This window comes from Sturnira hondurensis, unplaced genomic scaffold, assembly GCF_014824575.4.
Source record: "Sturnira hondurensis isolate 20B ecotype Veracruz unplaced genomic scaffold, ASM1482457v3 Scaffold0024822, whole genome shotgun sequence".
In the NCBI taxonomy this organism is placed as follows: Eukaryota; Metazoa; Chordata; class Mammalia; order Chiroptera; family Phyllostomidae; genus Sturnira; species Sturnira hondurensis.
In genome coordinates this window covers 5,371,723-5,384,229 of record NW_028097453.1, presented here as the reverse complement: position 1 = coordinate 5,384,229, position 12,507 = coordinate 5,371,723, and positions in this window count along the sequence as shown.

Here is a 12,507-nt window from a genome sequence, read left to right as displayed (position 1 = left end):
CACTGTTGTCTGCCTGGTTTGTCAGAGAAAGTGGGTGTAAAGGGAGATGGATAAAAAGTCATAGGTCAGGTTTTAAAGATTACTACCCAGTATACGGCAGGCCTTCAGTGAATGTCTGTTGAATGAATGGATAAATGAATGGGAGGGCATGAGAGGAGACTCAGCGTGGGCCAGGTGGCTGGGTCTAGTTTCTTAGAGAAACTCTGCTAGGCTTTACCAACCTGGCATGTCCCCATCTGGGAACATAAGTGGCGACAGTGGGCTTGAGGCAGATAAATGTGGGGCAGTACACGCAGGTGGACAAACCCACTGCTCCCGTGTCAAAAAGCCTGACTTTCACTACTCAGGGATTATCAAATTCTCAAATCTCAGAAGAAAAACTTCAGAATCATTATTCCCAGGTCTCTCACTTTTCAGACGAAGATCCAGAGGTGAAGTGTGGGTAATTGGCCATCTTCAGGTTATAAAACTTGCCCAAAATCATACTGGTAATTGGTGGAGGAATACAATCTATAGAAATTTTCATTTTTTTAATTCCCAGATGATTTTTGGAACAACTCTTCCCTGCTGCATTCTCAGCTTGTTCCCAATTGGCCTTTTGCAAGAAGAAAACATTGCGGACCCAAATCAAGAAAGCAAACTGAAAGCATCGAACCTCCCAAGTCAGGTTCACTCTTTGGCCTTGTCCGTGAGCACAGAGCAGATGCATCGTGTCAGCTGAAGCGCCAGGACCAGAATGTCATGTACTCCACAGACATCCGGGGAAGCTCAAATCTAGATGCCAAAGGCTAAAACATTTCAGAAGTATTAACCCACTCAAAGGAACAAACAATTCAAACTTCAAAGTGAAGAATCGAAGAATAGATTACCAGCCATACCCAGGGTATATAAACATTTGTTTTAATGGCACAGTGACCTCAACCTGTGCACTGTTAATTGGGGGAGGAAGTGGACAGGGGATAGTATTGCATAATAAGCCTTCTGCCCAATGACATATGGGATGCACTTTGGTTCCATTGCTGAAACACATAATTCCCACCCTCCCTCCAGCTAAGTCTCCATACATTCAACTGGCTGCTCTAATTCAGACTTCTATGGGCCTGAGCCCCTTGCTCCTTTTAACCTTGTTTTATGTCCTCTTTCACATCAGTCATCTTCAGGGGTTTCAGTATGGCAGCCACAAGTGAAAATTAGCAGTCACAAAACCCTCTCTTTTCTACCTATCCTTAAGCAAAAATCCGTCTTTCCCCAGGAAGCGGTGTCTGAGCAGTCCTGTTCACCATGATTTCACTGTTCTCTCATCTCTACATGCCGTGTAGCCCAGAATCACACACTTTCTCATTGACAGATCTTCACTGCTGTGTACTTGGACTCCCTTGAAGATGATGACACAATAAGGAGGGAGCTGAGGCAGTCCTTGGAAGTTTGCTCTTAAGAAAGGGTCAGGCAGGTATTCTGAGGAAGCCTTGTTTACGGATGTTGTTTGCTGGGCCACAGCAGGTAAGTCACGGCCTAGGAGAGGGATCTTTAGTTAGCACCACAGGAGCCCGAGTCCACTGAAAATCACGGCTCCCAGCAGAGTGAATATCTGTGTCTTCTCAAAGTCATAACTTCACCCTCAGCCTTATGTTATCTCTTCTGTTCAAATCAAATTGCCTGGCCTAAGAGGTATTTTTAGCATTTTCTATTGTAAAGTCCCTTACCCAAAGCTCTAAACAATACTTTATCAAAGAATAACGTTATGGATAACTGGGTCCCCTATTCCTTCTTTAGAACAGGACAAAAGTGGTGCTCAGTTAATCCAGAATGTGAGCGATAGCAGACAGACCACTTGCTTTCTCTCTGCCTTCCATGCGTGCAGTTCTCAAGCTTTATTTACAACCATTCGTGTGTTATTACTGTGGGGGAACTATTTAGGTTTTGACAGATAAAATTCCGGGATGAGGGTCCTTGATGTGACTTTGATGAGATGGGTCAGTCGTGACTCAAGTGGCAGGTCCAGTCTCACACCTGGGTGGGTGAGGCTGGGAGGGTGCCAGGGTGACAACAAACAGAGAGCAGTTTCTAGTGAGAGGCAGCAGGTGCCCCCGAAGAAGCCACATCACATCCTGCTAAGGGACTGTGGTCTTCGATTTCTCTCAACCTTCCTTTTACCCACTTTCTCCCACGTGGCCCATTCAAGCCTCCTCTAGGCCCTGGTTGTTCTCAGTGTTTCTACCATTCCTTCCAACAAGGTCTGGAAATGCTTTCGAAAATGCTCCCTGGCATCCAGCTCCACATGGGAAGGTAGTTTATTGATTACCTTTTCAATAGCTTAATCTATTGCTCTCCCATGGAGGCAAATCCTTACTTCATTGAGAGGAAGCTGTAAGTGAAAATATCAAACAAAAACATCAATCTAGTGAGAGATACTTGGGGTATCAAGGTATTGGCCAGTGATTCCTAGCATGAGAGAGAGACCAAAATAGAGGGAAAAAATTAGAAATGAATAGTGAATGATCAGGAGGGGCTTATCAGTTCAATCAATAAACCCCTATAAGAATTTATATTGATGTAAATTAGGGTATTACTATTCTCTCTTAACTTAATGAACAAAGAGTAACACAAACACAATCAGGATAGAGATGCACGTGTCAAGAAAACACTTGGCTCCATTTAAGTCTCTCCCCACCTCACCCACTTATGAGCCAGAGTCGTCTGCTTGCCCGCTTTCAGGGACAGGTCTGAGCGTACTGAAGAGAGCTCCTGCTGTGTGCCCAAATGTCATTCGGGGTCCCTGTCCAATAGCACCTGCCTTATTTGGTAACTATGACGATTAAAGAGATCATTCATAAAAAGCAGTTATTACACTGCCTGGCTTAATAGTTTGCTAGGACTGCCACAGTGAAATACCGTAGATTGGTTGGCTTAAACAACGGAACCGTTCTGGGACTGGAAACCCAAGATCAAAGTGTCAGTAGGTTTGGTTTCTTCCGAGGCCACTCCCACCGGCCACCTGCTTGTTGTGTTTCTTTGTGCACCTGCGCCTCTGGCATCCCCCTTCTTAATAGGGCGTCCACCCCGACTGCTTCATTTCACCTTCATCACCTCTTTAAGGACCCCGTCTCCAAACACAGTCACATTCTGAGGCATACTGCAGGTTAGGATAACACTGGCATATATGAAGACACTAATAGAAATTAGCTATTATTAAGTACATGTGTTGGGCAGGGCAAACGAACATCAAGGCAACCAGACAGAGAAGAGGATCAACTTTGCTTTTTCACCCCCTGTTTGACCCAGAGTGTTTAAGGTTTCAACACTTGGCATACAGTGAAAGCTTTGTCCAAAGAGCTACTCATCTAAACCAGGTCAGAGGACACTTGAAAACCAGAGCACAGTGGCTCAGCAGGTCGATGCTGTTAAGGGAACTGAATTGGCTAATGGCCTCCCAAACCGCAGGTTACTATTTTCAATGTTACAGAAGGCCATAGAGCACGGAAAGATGAAAAACAAAACCAGTGTGGGTCCAGTCTTCAAAGGAGAACCGAGTGATAGGGGCAGCTGGGCTCTACGTGACCAGGCCGAGGACTGAGGTCACCACTAGGCTAGAGGAAGATTACTATCTCTTTTGTCCTGGGCTCTAGGAATGGAAAATGACTTTTTCCTTTTTTCCCTTCTCACTAAAATCTTTTCCACAGTTCTTGACGACAGAACACACCTGTGGTTGACCAGAGTCATGCAGAGGGACACAAACACACTCACCCCTGGGGCTCAGTAACGTAGATGTGCAAGAGGGCTTGTCTGGGGAGAGCTTCCGAGCAGAGTCAAAGGCAGGGCAGCCTCCGAGCCCCCGTTGAGCGGCGCACGTAGGACATGCACAGCCCCACTGGGCTCGCTGGGGCCTCGTTTCAGCCAGGGAGGGGTCTGCTGCCCCACAGAGAGTGGCCCCTCCCCACAGCAATGCTCTGTATATTTGAGGGAGAAGAAGAGAAGCCAACCATGAGGCTATGAAAGCCCTCAATTGAGGAAATGACCTTGTTAGAATGGGGATTCCCCCAGCGCTCAGGCCCTAGTGTTAGGTTGTTCTCCCACCAAGGGCTTCCCAGGCCCCTCGGATGTGCATCTGCTCAGTGCAGGGCAAGGAATGATCCCATTACCTATCTACCAGCCATTGTAGTAAGGGTCAGGCAGTCCTCACTACACGCAAATGGCATCGGACTATTCGTTGAAATGGCAGCACCAAGGGTGACTGACCCTCTCTAAGGGCTTCCACCTGCCTGTGGCCACACTGCGCCAGCGCCCTCCCGGGTGAGGAAAGAAGAGGCCCGCAGGACTCTGCTCAGAGGCGCATTGGGGCCCAGGCCGTAATTCTAAAACAAGCAAACAAACCAAACCCTCTGGAGTTACACTGCCAGAAATTGCTCTGAAGGGGACCTCTAAGTTCTTTCTTGTTATTTGAAGACCACACAGTCTCTCATTCCCGGGCACAGAGAGCTTCCTAACCCACTGAATGACCAAACCTTTTCCTCTGTCCTGTTTCAGGTGCCCAGCCGCGCCCTGGCCTAACAGTGGTCCAGAACCCTACATTAACAGGATAAACGGTAAAAATGTCTCAAACATACATGGTGGAGCAGGTGTAATCCACACCAAAGGAAAAAGGGTACTTTAACCAAAAGATCACATACATCTTAAGTAGTTGTAAAAAATCTGATGATTATCACATTTTTATCTTCAGCTTTCATCACTCCTGATCACAGCACATTTCCACCTCTGTCCATTTATTTTATTCTAAACCAACCCAAAACAAGCTCATTTTTGTGAGTTGTGGTATCACTGAAGTCATCCAAGCTAGGACTCTCAGGGTCCTCTTTGACCTCTAAAAAGCCCTAGTTAATTGCTCATCAGTTCTTGTCAATTATACTGCAAAAACGCCTCTATATTCCATCCACTCCTCTTCACCCTATTGTTCTTGCCTTAATTCAGCATCTGCTCTCAAGCGAATTGCCCTTTAAACTAATCTCTCTGCTTCCAATTTCATTTTCATTTTTTTGATTTTTGATCCAAGAACCACTCCTTTGAGGCATGGTGGGAATATAAATGTAACCTCTCCCGAACAAAGCAATTTGTTTCAGTACGATAAAAGCACAGACTCATTATACCTGATTCACAGAAGAGGACCGACAAAGCTGAGAAAGAAAGGAGCCAGTCTCTCCCGGTCAATGTGGCGCGATGCTGTGGTTTGATGCAATGACTGGGGCAGGGCTTCACGTGTGTCTCTGAGAGGAAAGAGATGTTCTTGATGGGAGATGGGAAGACAGGAGGAAAATGGCTACTCAACCCATGCTTTCCTTAGTTAGCATGCAGAAGAACCTGGGTGTGTACGCACTCTAACCATTACAGTCCGTTTTTAACTTAGAGGGAAAAATGACTCCTAACTCCACCTCTCTCAGGATGAGCATCATGCCTGTGCGTGCCCCCCCCCCCCAGCTTTGTCCACCTCACACGTCTCACGTAGCTGCAATCACAGCCTTTGTTTTGGGCAAATACACAGGTAATACCCACAGATCTGCTAAGTCAGAAAAGCAACTGACCTTACGGCATCTCCCACAATGCACCTGAGGAATTTTCAGGCTGGAGTACCTCGTTCGTGAGAGAGTTGTCCCTGCTGGTGACAGAGGACGTTGCAGCCTGGGCTGTATCCACACAATGGGAGGCAAAGGAGAGGTGTGAGACTTGGTAAGGCGCTGCGGATTCCAGATTGGTGGACCCTGGGTGGGAGGGAAATGCCTAAAGTCTAGGAGATGAAAAAGAGACCCTCTTACCTGCCTAGCCCATTCTGGCTTTTATTAGTAGCATCCTTTAAACGGGGTTAACAATATCCACTTCACAGGGCTTTTGTGAGGAGTAAGTTATGTGAAATGGCATTAAAATGCTACAAATGTAAGTAAGGGAAAACTATTAGTATCATTCATATCATTCACGAGCCTGTATCTCTCAATAAACTCTAAACTCCTGGAAAACAACACCCTTACTTCCTGTCTTTGTGTCTCCCCACTCCCAAACCCCACCCTCCTCCCCCGAGGACGTGCTACAATATAGGCAGACTCTGTTGGAGCTGAAAAATAAAAAATACCAACCCATTTTTTCTGGGGTTGTCAGGGACATTTCATCAATGTTTGGTAAAACACCAAAGTTTGGTAAAAACAAGGATTCTGGGAGTTATTTTTAGCACTGAAAAAAGTCTAACCTGAAATGATACTATTATCAGCAGTAAAGCTTTACAAGCTAAATAAAATCAGGGTTTTATTTTTTGTTTTTCCTTTTAAATGGAATTATACAAAACACATATGCATCTCATAGAGAAATGTATGGTTGGTTTATTCAATGAATATTGTGGGAAGCCCTGTGGTAAGTGCAGAGGACAAACAGATTAAAAACAACAAGTCCTAATTCTTGCCTTTAAGGAGCTCACAGCCCAGAGAACACAGGGAAGTTTAATGTGCAAGTACAATGTTGTACGACAAGGGCCATAATAAGGACAATCACAATAAAGGGAATATATGCAAGACCCTTGACCTAGACTTGGGTGGTCCTGGGAGGCTTCCTGAAGGAAGTGAAACCTTAAAAGACTTCTGGGACTTATCCAGGCAAAGGCTGTTCACGAAGGAAGAAGGGGAGGCCGGATGACGTGTCCAGGCAGAGGGCGCAATAAATGCGAAAAGCCAAAGGTGAGAGAAAACGTGTCACCGAGAAACTGTGGTTCCATAGGGTCCCCACGGAGAACTGGGGTACAGGAGTGGGTAGAAATAGGGTATGGAGAAGGACGGCATTTTACTCCAACTGTTACTTTGCAAATTTTCACATCTAGAAAAGACTTGAGAAATGAGAAAATAGTGCAATGAATATCTATACACTCTTCATGTAGATTGGGAGGGGAGGAGAAGAAAGGAGAGAGGAAGGAAGGGAGAGAAGAGAAAGAATATGAATGAATGAATGAATGACGAATGAGTGAATGAATGAATGAATTCAGCAAAATGTTAACAATAGGTGATCCATTGGTGGTAGAGACTTTTAACACTCTTCAGATGCTCTCTCCCCCAAACTGTAAAAGGAAATCTTTCTATATCTTTTCTCTATTTTTTTCTTCCTCTCCCTCCTTGGAGATTAATTGGTCATAAAGACATTCTGTTGATGTGTGCATACTCTAGGAAGATCTAGTCCAGATAAACCAGTGTTTCTCAACCTGTTTTTCATGACCATACACCAAGAATCAATTTGTGTCCTCATGGATAATATTACTCCCATTGAGAATGCATGAGATAAACAAATCTAATACAAAAGAAACATACATCGGATTAAAATAAAATAACCCCAGCTGAATTAAGTGCTGGCCTGAGAACCAAAGGGTTGCTGGTTCAATTCCCAGTTGGGGCACATGCCTGGGTTGTGGGCCAGGCTCCCAGTAGGAGGCAACCACACACTGATGTTTCTCTCTTGATTTTCTTCCTCCCTTGCCCTCTCTCTAAAAATAAATAAATACAAATCTTTAAAAAAAGATTTAAAAAATAAACATTCCAATAGAATTGTAGGAATAATATTAACACATTATTCACTTCTACAAATGTAAAGTAAGATAAATTCTAAGATTTCTAACAAAACATGTTTTTACCTCCTAATGCTTTGTTTTGGTTCTTCTAAAAAACCACTTTTATTGTAAGCCACTAGACTGCAGACACCATATTTGTATGCTCCAGAGAACATCGTACAGTGGTAAAGGAACGAATTAGTTCATTATCCGCTGGTCCTAACAAAATGAATCTAATAACATAAGTTGCTTGTTGGGAGGGGAAGGAGACTGGCAATCCTAAGCAGTTTGGGGGCAACAGAAAGGAATGAAATTCAGGCAGTAGAGTCCCAGAGAAGAGAATGCTCTTTGCAGAAGGCAGCAAAGCTCTGGGAGGCGCTGGATGGAAAGGCTGTGGTGAAGGCTGCCTCGCCGGACTAGGGTGGCGCTGTCTCGCAGGAATTCAGTGGGAGCAGTCTACATCATTTTAATTCAGAAACCCCATTAAAAAAGTAAAAAGGAATATAACATGTAATTTTATTAACAGATTTTATTTAATAGATTTTTATTAAAATTTTATCACTTTTAGATAAACTGTAGTACACTCATATATTAGAATATCATTCACTACTAAAAAGAAATGAGCTATCAAGCCATGAGAAGACATGGAGGAAACTTACATGCATATTAATAAGTGAAAGAAGTCAATCTGAAAAGGCCACATACTTTATGATTTCCATTATGTGACATTTTGGAAAGGCTCTAGACAGTAAAAGGGTCAGGGGCTGCACAGGGTTTGGGGTGGGGAGAGATGACAGGCAAAGCACAAGGGACTTTGAGGGTAATGAAACTACTGCTTGATACACTCGTCAAACCTACAGAATGTACAACACCCAGAGCAAACGCTAATGTAAACTGTGGACTTGGGTGATAATTAGATGCCAAAGTTAGTTCACCGATTATAACAAATGTTAACTCCCTGGTGCAGAATGTTGATGGCGGAGGACGCTGTGCCTGTGTGGGAAGAGAGGGTATATTGCTTTGAGAACCCTGCCCCTTTCTGTTCAATTTCGCTGTGAATATGAAGCTACTGGGGAAAAAAGTCTGTATTTTTAAAAAATATATATTTATATCATTTCAGTATGCAATCAGTATAAATCTTCAAAACCAGTGTATGTTTTACACTTAAACCTCGCTAACTTGGAATACCCACATTTCAAGGGCTCAAAAGCCACCCATGGCTGATGGCTCGTGGAAAGGACAGGGCACGTCTACAGCAGCGCAGCTTCAAGCCACACTGCGCACACGTTGGAGGAAGCGGTGCCCTTGCTGTGCAAGAGCGGCTTCCAAACCAGCTTCTGCACCTCCTTTCCACCGGGACCGCTCCTCCCTCTAAGCCCCGCCCACTGTCCAGCCCTCCCTGCGGTTTCACTGCAAAGGTTTTCTTGATGGGATTCCATCTAAAGAGAGGCACGGACCACTGAAGAACACAAGGGATTTGTCGCACCAGTTTCCTGAAAGCACCGTGTATACTCCTCATTAATAACAGGAGGAAAAGCTTTTAGATCCTGCACACTGTGCAAAAAAAGTGAAGACTTTATTAGAATGCAGTTTAAAATGCTACCTAGAAAATAGGTACTTAGGAAAACATAGTTGTTGTCAATATAGAAATAAATAATTAGGCTTTCCCTAAGTTGGTGGAGATTATTTATATTCCCTTGCAACTAGGAACATATTTATTTATATTTCTTAGCAACAACCCTGGATCTAATGAATAGACTTCTCCATATGCCATAATATATTATAATCTACTCATGCTCTAAATGCTATTTCCAAGATGTGGGTGCACTTTAGCTCAGAAAAGTTAGCTGTCTTTTGAATTAGAAAAGGCACTATGTTGAATCACAGTCTGTCACTTATAGTCATCATTTTCAGGTTCTATCACTTAGAGAAGTGAAGAAAAAAAGGCATTAATTTGCTTACCATGTCTAACAGCTCTTCCAAAAGAAGGAAAAGGAAACGAATAGAAAGTGGACTGACTATAGCAAAAAAAAAAAAAAAAACCCACAAACAACCCACATGTACACACACACACAAAACAGTCCCACAGAATCTTACAAACGGTANTTAGCTCAGAAAAGTTAGCTGTCTTTTGAATTAGAAAAGGCACTATGTTGAATCACAGTCTGTCACTTATAGTCATCATTTTCAGGTTCTATCACTTAGAGAAGTGAAGAAAAAAAGGCATTAATTTGCTTACCATGTCTAACAGCTCTTCCAAAAGAAGGAAAAGGAAACGAATAGAAAGTGGACTGACTATAGCAAAAAAAAAAAACCCCACAAACAACCCACATGTATACACACACACAAAACAGTCCCACAGAATCTTACAAACAGTACAACATAAAGCAGAATACAGACATGCAAGTTCTATTTACAGTCACTGAGGTCATTACTAAATGCCTAACTCCCATCTGAATTCTCTTTGAAATGAAGAAGGAAATTAAAAAATAAAACTGGGATTAGCTGTTATTGGCATTTCAAAAACTAAGTCTATATGAAAAGTAAAAATATTTTCCATCTTTACATCTAAGCCTTTTCAAGTAAGTGTCTTAAATAATCTTAACATAAGTTAATAAAATGGCATGATATCTTGGATTTGATTTAAAATATACCAACAAAAATGATAATACAAGTAAAAGAGAAATGTATAAAACAGGGATGACAGAATTCTGTTAACAGGTAAAGTGTTTATAGAATTCTGTTAACAGGGGGTTTATTATACTTTTCTCTCCACACGTTTATAGCTTATATCCAAAGGTTTACAAATAAAAAAGTTAAAAAATTATTGGTAGTAAGTTGTATCTTTAGCAAAAAAAAATTAATTGGTTGTTTCTGACTTAGAGTCTGGTTTAGGAAATGTATTATTTACTTATACTCTTTAAGTTATTCACATGCTTTTATCAAACATTTTCTCAATTAAAAATATTTCTAAACATGTAGGTATGTATGTATACATAGACATACACACATATGTACTAGTGTGTTGGTAAGTGCAGAGTGCTTAACACTTCCTAAGATATTGGTTACCGAATTTAGTTCTGTGCCTTATTAGTTGTGGGTCCTGAGGCAAGTTATTTCTGAGGCTTCTTAAGTAAGGACAACATTTAATGAGCAAATACATTTGAAAACACCTAGCACAGTGCCTGGCACAATACGGCTATTCATTTAGTGTTGGGTAAAGTAACATGATACGTGGGGAGACCAGATTTTTTACGAAGGCAGGCTCCCCCTAACATTTTTATTTTCCACAAGCAAGAGGAGAAACAGACATCCATCCCATGGTCTGTTCTTCTTTCCAAGTGGAGGGGCCTCCCACACACGTGTGTAGATGCCCTAACAAACTTGACCAAGCTCCACCACCATCAGCAACTGCCCTTTGACCACCCCTGAGACCTAGGTATGCATATACTTTTCCTGTCTGCACCTGAAGACCCAGCTGCACAGCCCCGGGAGTGGGCTCCCTGCTTTTTGTCTGGGAATTTCAAGCATACCTGACTAGCTAGAACCCACTCTGGTATGTGTGTGTTTGTGGGGGGAGGGGGGATTGGGGGACGGAGCGGGGATATGTACTATTAAATTCCATAGGCCCTGGGAAAAAATATGACTGGGAATGGGACAGACTGGGTCCTTTCAAAGCAAAGGGCACAGGTTAGGAGACTCAGGGGCCTGGAGAAAAGCAGTACTGATTAGAGACAAGGTGTTATGTTAAACCACTCAACAGAGTAGGAGTCAGAAGACATGGATTCTCGCTCCAATTTTGCCAGTAACTTCATGGGTGACCTTAGGCCAATGTCCTAACTTAGCTGTGCCTCATTTCTCTCATACATAAGTATTTAACAAATACTTATCGGGCTCCAATTATGGGCCAGGCATGTATCTAGAAACTATGCATACACAGAGAATTCAATAGACTTACCATCCTGATAAAGAGCAAGCCATGAAGTTACCTGGGGCAAACATATTCCGGACATATCAGAATGTTCATGATTAATCTTGCAAGTTGATGTGTTCATTAAATATAAAAATGGAAGAATCCTAAGAGGAAAAACACTGTATGTTAAATTATAATGCAATATTTTATGATCCATTCTTTAACAAAACATTATGAGTACTGCAAACTGCTGTTAATTTTAATCATGAGAGTCATTACCATATGTAACACAAAATCTAGTCTCTAAATGTATCATTTTCTTTATATTATTACCCATTTAACAGTATATATTTTATATGGAAGATAAATTTATATAAAAGATAATGTCATCACAGAGCAGTTATCTAAATTAATTTTTTTAATAAGCACATTAGTGCTTATAGTTTACCAGTTGCTTCTTAAAACACATATTTCAAAAAGGTTAATGATGAGCTTTATTACTTGATAAACATAGAAAAAGGAATTTGCAGAAAGAGATGAATAGGGTGCCCAGCAAAGTACAAACAGCCTAAGAACACCTTCATGCTAAACCAGTTAAGGCTGGGCGCAGCTCCCTAACTGCGCCAGCCACAGAATGTCTGGGGTCACGGCAGAGTATCCAGTCGGACAACCAGGCGTCAACTGAGCAGAGACAAGGTGTTAGAAGGCCTTGGGTAGGAGCGTGAAGAATTTCTCCTGAAAGGGTATGTAATAATGGAAACTTATGTCTCATCCAGTTCCAGCCTGCCCCAGAAGCACCTACCTACACAAGGACAGCTCCAAACTGCAGGTCATTCTAGCCATTCCACACCACACCTTCTCAAAATAGAAGAGTTGCCCATTTATCACAAAATATCAGTTACGAGGGACTTTTTATGCTGTTAAACATCACAGTTAGAATTATCTCAGGGCCTTGTGAATATCTAGATAAAACTCAAACTACCATAATCCAATGCAAACAAGTTCTCCCTTCTCTGTCCCAGTTCAA